A 10000-nucleotide genomic window follows, 5' to 3' on the forward strand; every position below is an offset into this window, starting at 1 on the left:
ATATATATATATATATATATATATATATATATATATATATATATATATATATATATATATATATATATATATATATATATACACACTACCAGTCAACAGTTTGGACACACCACATTTTTCTTTAGTTTTACTATTTTCCACATTTTAGAACAACAGTAAAGACTCAAAACATGAAATAACACAAACTGAATTCTGCAGCGACCAAAAAAGTGTTAAACAAATCCACAGAGGTGTGGACTCGAGTCACATGACTTGGACTCCAGTCACATGACTTGGACTCCAGTCACATGACTTGGACTCGAGTCACATGACTTGGACTCGTGTCACATGACTTGGACTCGAGTCAGACTCGAGTCACAAATTTGATGACTTTAGACTTGACTTGACAAAATCAAAAAGACTCGCAACTGGACTTGGACTTTAACACCAACGACTCGTGACTTCACTTGGATTTGAGTCTTTTGACTTGAAAAGACTTGATACCTTCCCCAAACCCAAAGATTAAAAAGTATGTTATTTAAAAAGTGCCACGAATCAATTCATTTCCTTCATTTCCTGAATCAGCTAAACGTTAACGCCGTTCTTTTCCCAGATCCACTCTGTCTGAACCGGTCTGACAGCATCCAGTCAAGCTGCAGGAGAGAAACATGAAGAACCAATGTTATGTTACTGAGCGGCAGTTGGAAAAAAATGATACCAAAGATAATTTCGTTCGTGTACAAAAACTACACGCTGGTCAACCAAAAACAAATTGCAGTTTGCAAAAGCTGCGGGTCGAAGGTTACAGACAAAGATGCAACAACATCTGAAGCTGCAGAGAGTCCAGGCTGATATCTTAACACAGAGAGCCAAAGCTTAGCTAACGTTACAGCTGAGAGCCTCGGCCCAACCTCTGCACATCCAAACTATCTGATATTTTAGATTCTTTGCCTTGATGGAAAGACAAAGGCTTTGGAAAGAAATTCATACACAGGATCAACTTCACTTTATATTTGACTAAGAAACTCATTTCAGCCTTTAGATCAGAATGAAACACAGAACAGTCAGTCAGGTCCAGACTGGACTGATGTGTTTATTAGACACATGCTGCTGTTTCTCCTTCTCATCTCAGCTGTTACACACTGTGTTCAACATGATCTCCAGGTTGCCAACATTGATATTTTTATAATAACAGATTATTGTTTTTGTTAGGATTATTATTCTGCTTCTTCTTCTTCTGCCCTAAAAGTGTCTGGATCTCAGAAACCGTAAGAGCTACAGCGACCAAACCTGTCAGATAGGTCCAAAGTCTCAGCCACTACTCAGGCAACGAAACCCAAGTCAATTGGCCTCATGGTGGCGCTATAGCAAGCAACTTTACGTTTTGGCCTATAACTTCTGAACTGTATGGGCCACAATCAAAACACTTTCCCTGGATTCCTTGGTTCATTCTGCATCCATCCATACAGGCCCCGCCCATTTCCGCCTAACTAGATTTTCCGCCATTTTGAGTTTTGTCCAAACTGTTTTTTTGCTACTCCTCCTACAAATTTTGTCCAATTGTCACCAAATTTTCGACACAGCATGTCTGGACTGTCCTGCACAAAAGTTATGGAGCAGTTTTTTATATTCCACACCGTTTTCATATAATCGACTTTCAAAGTTTGGTCAACTGTTGTGGGTGGGGCCTATTTCACAAAATCGCCATAACTCAGGAATGCATTGTCCATGGTGACCAAACCTGGTGCACGTGTTCAGGTATGTAGTCTGAGCTAATATACAAAAAATGGTGTCATTTCACCTGTAGGGGGCGCTATAGCAACATTTCAAATTTAAAAGGCCATAACTCGGTGACTGTAGATCATAGGAACAAAATTCCTTAATTGCTGGATTCCTTGGGCCAAGTCTCATCTATCCATACAGGCCCCGCCCACTTCAGCCCACAAGGTTTTCCACCATGTTGAATTTTGTCCAAAACAGTTTTTTCGCTTCTTCTCCTACATATTTTGTCCAATCTTCACCAATCTTCACTCACAGCATGTCTGGACTGTTCTGCACAAAGGTTATCGAGCAGTTTTCTGATAGTCCATACCGTTTTGCTACAACTGGCTTTCAAAATTTGTAGACAAGGCCTAATATACAAAAATTGCCCTAAGTCAGGAAGTTGTTGGCCAACCTTAAACAAATCTGGTCCATATGTGCACAGGTCAACTCTGAGGTAGCATGCAACATGTGGTGGTATTGTAACCATAGTTGACCATTAGTTAAAATACTCTAAGGCTCTAAATAGCCTATAGCTTGGACAGTCTCATTACTTGGCCCTATTTTTTGGTGTTCCCTCGATGGCCATCCTGTGGACTCAGTAGCCTAATGGTTAATGCATAGGTCTGCAATGCAAAAGATCGCAGGTTTAAATCCCGTGGGTAACTCTGTCTCCTCACACCGGTAAGCTTGTGATAACTAAGCATAATGTCTTAAGTTTCTAATCTTTGGACAAATGACCGTATGAAAAGATGAACTTGACAGAAGTCACGGGCCAACACAAAAGCCGGTGTTAGGCTGCATGTCCGAACTTCATGTCAGTTTTTGTCAAAGTTTCTGTCTTATCAAATTGTGCTTGGACCCCTCAATCTCCGCTTGCAGCTATATTTTATTCTTTATTTTCTTTCCTTCAGTACGTTCTTCTGTTCTGATCAAACTTTCTTAGACCATTTCCTCCGAACATGTTCCAGTGTTGGAGCTGCAGGTTGTTCTGTTTAATGCTCCATCTCCTCTCCTTGCTCTGTCTCCTCTCCTCGCTCTGTCTCCTCTCCTCGCTCTGTCTCCTGTCTCCTCGCTCTGTCTCCTCTCCTTGCTCTGTCTCCTCTCCTCACTGTCTCCTCTCCTCGCTCTGTCTCCTCTCCTTGCTCTGTCTCCTCTCCTCTCGTTTCTCTCTGACTGTAAAAAGTCAGACTTCACACTACTGGACACTGAAGCTGTGATTCAGCTGTCTCTCCACTAGATGGGGTTACTGTGACACCAGCAGGAGGCTGATGACACAGACTGCAACCCTCAAACCCCCAACACACACACACACACACACACACACACTAGCTGCTCCTCTGACCCCATGCTGGCGGGCCGTCCCGTACGCAGAGTGTCACCGGTCTGAACCCTGTCACCCAGATCCACACATCTGTCAGTTTTAGACCCAAACTGAAGCTTTTTTTCTCTTCTCATTACTAAACTACTTTGATTTAACTCATGAAGTCACTAAACATGCTGCTGCATTATGAGCTGTGCACTTCACAGTATGTATTGTATATATTATATTATATGTGCTGTATAGTATGTATTTTGTCTTGCTATGTGCGAGTTACCTGAGGATGGAACACCAAAGCACTTAAACTGTGAAACTGTATTAGTATAATTATTACTGCTCAGTATGCTTTGTATCATAAGAGGTGATGTGAGTGTGCTGCTGTCTGCTGTCACTGTTTAAGCTGCAAAACCAATCTGCCTCAATAAGGACATTAAAGGATACGGCTGGTGTTTTTTCATTTCTTATTGTCAAAACAAAACAAAAATCAACAATGCGTTACTCTCCCACTTCCCATCTTCCCTTTTTAGCCTTCAACCTGGAAGTCATTGGCTCCAATTGTTAAGCTAAAAACCTTTAAATCCAGCTCACAAAGACATAGTTTACATTTTAACAATCACTAACTGTTACCATGAAAAGTCAGGCTGTTGTAGTTTTTACCAAATCAAATTCAAATGGGAACAAATTCTTCATTACGCCGGGGGACTATTTTCTGTGCTACGGAACTACTTTCCTGAGATGGAAAACGTGTTTCCAGCCGGCTTATTAAGTTGTTTGAGGGAAAAGTGGTCCGGCCCGGTGCATGGTGATGATGAAATATGCTGCAGAGCTACATGGACCAGACTTGTTGGCAAAACAAATTCATTGTTGATTTTGTTATTTTCACAGGATTTGTTGACAGTAAGAAATGCATTAAAAACACCAGACTGATCCTTTAAGTACGGGATAATACCCGACGAGGAGTCCATTATCAGGAATTAATGGACGACGGGGAGTCCATGGCATTATCTCTCTTACACCATGGTCACTTGCCAAAGAAAAAAAAATTAAGACCATTAATTTATATTTTCATGCGTTTTGTAATCAAAATCTAAAGTTTTTCACAAGCCATAACTCAGTTTCCCTGGTAACACCTGAGGGTTTGACTAATACCTGGAACAATCATTACCGTCCCATAAGGTTCTTATGCAACGGAAACGTTGTTCACTGCTCCAGTAAATAGGACGAACCTTAGATAGGACTTGGCAGCAGGAGATATTTCTAGTCCGCTCAGCTCATAGAACCCTTTGGCTCAGCTAGGAGCCAGAAAGCTAACGCTATGCTAACGTTATGCTGCAACATTCAGAGTCAATAACAAACAGTAAATATAATTTGACAGTATGTTTAACAACAAGACTAGCTAGCTATCAGCCATGTCATCGTCCCCAAATCAATATCAAGATTTTCACGAACAAATGAACGGAGGCTTTGACTGCGTCCCTGTTGCTATGGTTACTCATGTTAGATACAGGCTGATGCTACGTAGCCAGCGAATTAATTTAGAACGGTGAACAGACAGTTTCACTGGAACTACTTAGTAGGTGTCCATTATCAGGAATTAATGGACACCCTGCAGCCAATCAGAATCCAGTATTCACCCAGACCATGGTATAAGGTTTTGTATTCTAAAGCTCCATCAGCCCAAAACACAGAGAGGCCGCATGAAACCAGAAGGTGCTTTATTTCAATTTAAAAAGATTCTGCTTGAAAAAAATGTATAAAATGTTAGGAGAGAGAGAGAGAGAGAGAGAGAGAGAGAGAGAGAGAGAGAGAGAGAGAGAGAGAGAGAGAGAGAGAGAGAGAGAGAGAGAGAGAGACTCTGTCCATCAGGATCTTCTGTTCCTCAGGCTGTAACGACGCTGAAGAGTGAGGATGAGGAGGATGATGTCGTCCATATAGGAAGAAAAGGATAAAGAGCAGAGGTCAGAGGTCAGAGGTCAGCGACAAACACACACACACACACACACACACTACCTACCTGTTTGTCCTCCACCAGGATGCTGTAGACCAGGGGGGAGGAGGGGGAGGGGGAGGGGGAGGAGGGGGGGCGGCGGGCAGAGGAGGGGGGGCGAGGCCGTCTGCCTGGACTCACAGCGGCATTCTGGGTACTGGGACTCCGCACCGTGGCATTATGGGTAGCGTGGCGCAGGCTGTGTTCAGCTGCTGAGGTGATGACAGTACTGCTGAGAACACCTGCAACACACACACACACACATATATACACACACACACACACACACACACACATATACACACACACACACACACACAGCTAAACCCCTAAAAACAGGCTGAATAATGACTGACTAAGAGGCGAGAGGTGAGACAGGTACTGACTGACTGACAGAGGTGAGACAGGTACTGACTGAATGCTGAGAGGTGAGACAGGTACTGACCGCTGTGTGAGTGGTGAGACAGGACTGAGCTGTCTGTGGCGATCATGGAGGGCCAGATTACAGTGCTGTCTTCTTCTTCTTCCTCCTCCTCTTCCTCTCCTCCTCCTCCTCCTCCTCTCTCTGTTCTCTAGAAGAGCAGAAGAAGACAGTCTGACCTGATATTCATTCACTGTTGACATTTGATTCAGCCTCACTTATTGGTCAACAGGTTGCCATGACAACCTTATCATGATTAAAAGGTTTTCATTGGTTGAATTAGGATGAAACCTCTTATTATACAATTATTAAAGCTGCTCTGTGCTTCATTTCCCCCTCAGTGACCTTCAGCCCGACATGAGAGACCTGACGCCTGCTGAGGCCCAGGACTGTTGTGATATATTATATATTATATATTATATATTATATATTATATATTATATATTATATATTATATATTATATCATGTCAACGGTAATCATACAAAAACACAATATCATGTTAACGGGCTGGATGGCGAACTGCTGATTTAATTGATTCCTGCTGCCTGTCAGGCTGCATGATGTCACTTTTGATCCAGGCAGGTTCCAGTCCTCCTCCAGTCCTCCTCCAGTCCTCCTCTGCCTCCATGCAGGAAAAAAGTCTGGTTTTTACATTTGCATTTTTTATTTATTTATTTTTTTAAGAAGGAAACTTTACTGAAGGAGGTACTGCTTATCTAAGTTATTTGAGTTTAATTGTAGTTGATGGTTGTTTTTCAGATTTTTTAAACCAAAAGCAATTAAAGTGGTTCACTTGTTTACAGGAAATTCATTGTCTGCTGGTTTATTTTGTCTCTGGTCAGTTCACCACGTCCAGTATGCCACTTAGTGCTGTATCACTTTCAATATTAAAGTGCAAATTAACACCAGACCACTCTTGTGAGTTTGCTACCTTTTAAGATTAAAAACCATAGAAGGGTAAAAACATGCCAGGCTGACATTGGTCTGATGTAAGAACACAGCTACAACTGATAACACTGGTAATGGGTGTGTTAGATTTACAGGTGTGGGACTGATCAAGCATTGACAATAGTCAACGGGGCTGATGGGAAATGTAGTCTTAATGTGGAGAAACACTAGCACTAACAATACTACTGGAGTGAGATGGAGGAGAACAATCAGCTGTTTGTCAGGAGACAGAGGAGGAATATTAATCTGATGATGATGTCATGATGTTAAAATGAAACACAGAGCAACTTTAAAACTGATCAGTAAGAATCCATTACAGTCCTCATCTTCACCTTCATCTGTTTCTCCTCCGTCCTCACAGAGCATCCTGCACTCCTCCTCCGCTCCCCCAACCCCTCTGGAGGAGAGACAGACAGACAGACAGACAGACAGACAGGCAGACAGACAGGCAGACAGACAGACAGACAGACAGACAGATCAGTGTGTAGTTCAGCCTCACTGTCACTAACCAGGGTCCGGATTCACAAAACCTTCTTAAGAAAAAAAATCTTCTCAAGTGCCATTTTTTTCTTAACTTTAGTCTTCAGGAAAAAAATAGGAAAAAATGCTATTCTCAAAAACAGTTCTTATATATTTTCTTAACTTTCTTCTTATGTTTCTTCCTAAGAAAAAACTTAGGAATAAATGGTATTCTTGAAATGAAAGTTGTCAAATTTGTTGTTGATTTTTTTCTTAACTTTAAGACGGCCCTTCACCTGTCTTAAAACTCCTACAGTGAAAAGGTAAGCCTCTAATATCATATATTTAAACACATTTTAGACAAGTAGGTTATAGTTCAAAGTCTTCATAGGTTCCCCTACACCTAACATTAAGATGAACATTTATTGTAAAGCTTTATTTGGTGTAGGGCCAGGTAGGCCTCTGTCTCATGTCTGTTGGAAATAAGCTGCAAATTTTACAGTTACCAACAGCAACCAATGTTTAAATCTTTGCTCTAGTTGCTCTAAATAGGTTTTTCCCCAATTGTTTTGTAGATGGAAGCACTTTGGGTTGCCTCCTAGCCTTGTCTCCTAGCCTCCTAGCCTTGTCTCCTAGCCTCCTAGCCTTGCCTCCTAGCCTCCTAGCCTTATCTCCTAGCCTTCTAGCCTTGTCTCCTAGCCTCCTAGCCTTGTCTCCTAGCCTCCTAGCCTTGTCTCCTAGCCTCCTAGCCTTGTCTCCAAGCCTCCTAGCCTTATCTCCTAGCCTCCTAGCCTTGTCTCCTAGCCTCCTAGCCTTGTCTCCAAGCCTCCTAGCCTTATCTCCTAGCCTCCTAGCCTTGCCTCCTAGCCTCAATGGCAGTAAGCCTAAAGTTTATTAACCAGAATTAATTCAGGCCTTTTTTGAGAAGTTCTTAAGTTGGAAGATTAAAGAAATTAATAAGAAATGAGACTTTTACTAAGAAAATATTGAGGAATTGCACTTAAGAGCCTTCTTAAGAACTTCCTAAATTTTCCTCTTATGTCATTTCTTCAGATCTATCTTAAGAACACATCGGTGGATCCGGCTCCTGGTTCTGAATCTGTCTGACTTGCCAGTTCCCAGTGAACTGAAGGAAAGCTCAGTGAGTGTTTCTCCAGGTGAGTCTCACCTGCGCTCTGCAGGACGGCCTGCAGGTGGCGCTGTGTCTCTCTGAGCTGCAGCAGAACCTCCAGACTCTGCTGCACCGGGTCTCTGTACCGGACACACACACACACCACAACACACACCGCGGTGCACAGCATGACCCGCCGCAACACACACACATACACACTCACCAGCTCCTGCAGACAGACAGGCAGACAGACAGGCAGACAGACAGACAGACAGACAGACAGACAGACAGACAGACAGACAGACAGACAGACAGACAGACAGACAGACAGACAGACAGACAGGCAGGCAGACAGGCAGACAGGCAGGCAGACAGACAGGCAGACAGACAGACAGACAGACAGACAGACAGACAGACAGACAGACAGGCAGACAGGCAGACAGGCAGACAGGCAGACAGGCAGACAGGCAGTAAGGAGCAGTAGCAGTACTAATAATAATAAAAAGTAATAAATAGTAGTAAAACTAATAAATGATTCTAATGATAATAATAAGAGTGAACTGACCATGTGTGTGTGTTCTGGGCGCTCAGAGTTCACCACAGACTGATAGATCATCCTCTCCAGGTAAACATTCACACACACCAGGCTGAACAGCACCAACCTGCACACACACACACACACACACACACACATACACACACACACACACACACACATTGGTGATTACCCCCTCTTTCACCTCCACCTGGCCCTGGAGGTGCGCTGGGTGGAGGTGAGGTGAGGAGGGAGGAGTTACCTGGCCCTGGAGGTGCGCTGGGTGGAGGTGAGGTGTGGAGGGAGGAGTTACCTGGCCCTGGAGGTGCGCTGGGTGGAGGTGAGGTGAGGAGGGAGGAGTTACCTGGCCCTGGAGGTGCGCTGGGTGGAGGTGAGGTGAGGAGGGAGGAGTTACCTGGCCCTGGAGGTGCGCTGGGTGGAGGTGAGGTGAGGAGGGAGGAGTTACCTGGCCCTGGAGGTGCGCTGGGTGGAGGTGAGGTGTGGAGGGAGGAGTTACCTGGCCCTGGAGGTGCGCTGGGTGGAGGTGAGGTGAGGAGGGAGGAGTTACCTGGCCCTGGAGGTGCGCTGGGTGGAGGTGAGGTGTGGAGGGAGGAGTTACCTGGCCCTGGAGGTGCGCTGGGTGGAGGTGAGGTGAGGAGGGAGGAGTTACCTGGCCCTGGAGGTGCGCTGGGTGGAGGTGAGGTGAGGAGGGAGGAGTTACCCGGCCCTGGAGGTGCGCTGGGTGGAGGTGAGGTGAGGAGGGAGGAGTTACCCGGCCCTGGAGGTGCGCTGGGTGGAGGTGAGGTGAGGAGGGAGGAGTTACCCGGCCCTGGAGGTGCGCTGGGTGGAGGTGAGGTGTGGAGGGAGGAGTTACCCGGCCCTGGAGGTGCGCTGGGTGGAGGTGAGGTGAGGAGGGAGGAGTTACCTGGCCCTGGAGGTGCGCTGGGTGGAGGTGAGGTGAGGAGGGAGGAGTTACCTGGCCCTGGAGGTGCGCTGGGTGGAGGTGAGGTGAGGAGGGAGGAGTTACCTGGCCCTGGAGGTGCGCTGGGTGGAGGTGAGGTGAGGAGGGAGGAGTTACCTGGCCCTGGAGGTGCGCTGGGTGGAGGTGAGCAGGTAGGAGGCGCAGAGTGCAGCAGCGTTGTAGATCCAGGAGCTCAGACTCTGAGCCTCCAGCAGCAGGAAGTTCTGCAGGAAGGAAACTCTGCTGAAGAGCTCAGACAGCGCCACCTGCTGGTCTCTGGAGGACAGGCTGAGCTCCGAGAAGAGGGTCCTGAGACCTGGAGGGGGGGGAGGGGGGGGTAGTTAATAACGTCTAATTATACAACAGGTAGTTCCCACCAAGCAATCTGATTGGTCAACTAGACATTTAGAACGTGATCAAATCAGCATGACAGCACACCTAGCCGTGCTCATCACTAAATATTACTCCATATATTATCATACTAATATATATTATTATTATATATATTTAATTAT

At 45.1% G+C, this 10000-nt stretch overlaps 1 long non-coding RNA gene across 1 annotated transcript; it reads right to left on the reverse strand.

The window, feature by feature from the left end:
• Positions 1-4881: 4881 nt before the first annotated feature.
• On the reverse strand, positions 4882-5622 carry LOC139652498 (uncharacterized). Its single transcript, XR_011695747.1, has 3 exons — positions 5494-5622; positions 5076-5290; positions 4882-4956 (listed from the first exon to the last, which is right to left on the reverse strand). It is a non-coding gene; the product is annotated as an uncharacterized lncRNA (long non-coding RNA).
• Positions 5623-10000: the final 4378 nt, after the last annotated feature.

This window comes from Centroberyx affinis, unplaced genomic scaffold (assembly GCF_046629955.1).
Source record: "Centroberyx affinis isolate AG114_WGS23_722 - 3 ecotype Tasmania unplaced genomic scaffold, CSIRO-AGI_Caff_v1 ptg001804l_1, whole genome shotgun sequence".
Taxonomy (NCBI): domain Eukaryota; kingdom Metazoa; phylum Chordata; class Actinopteri; order Beryciformes; family Berycidae; genus Centroberyx; species Centroberyx affinis.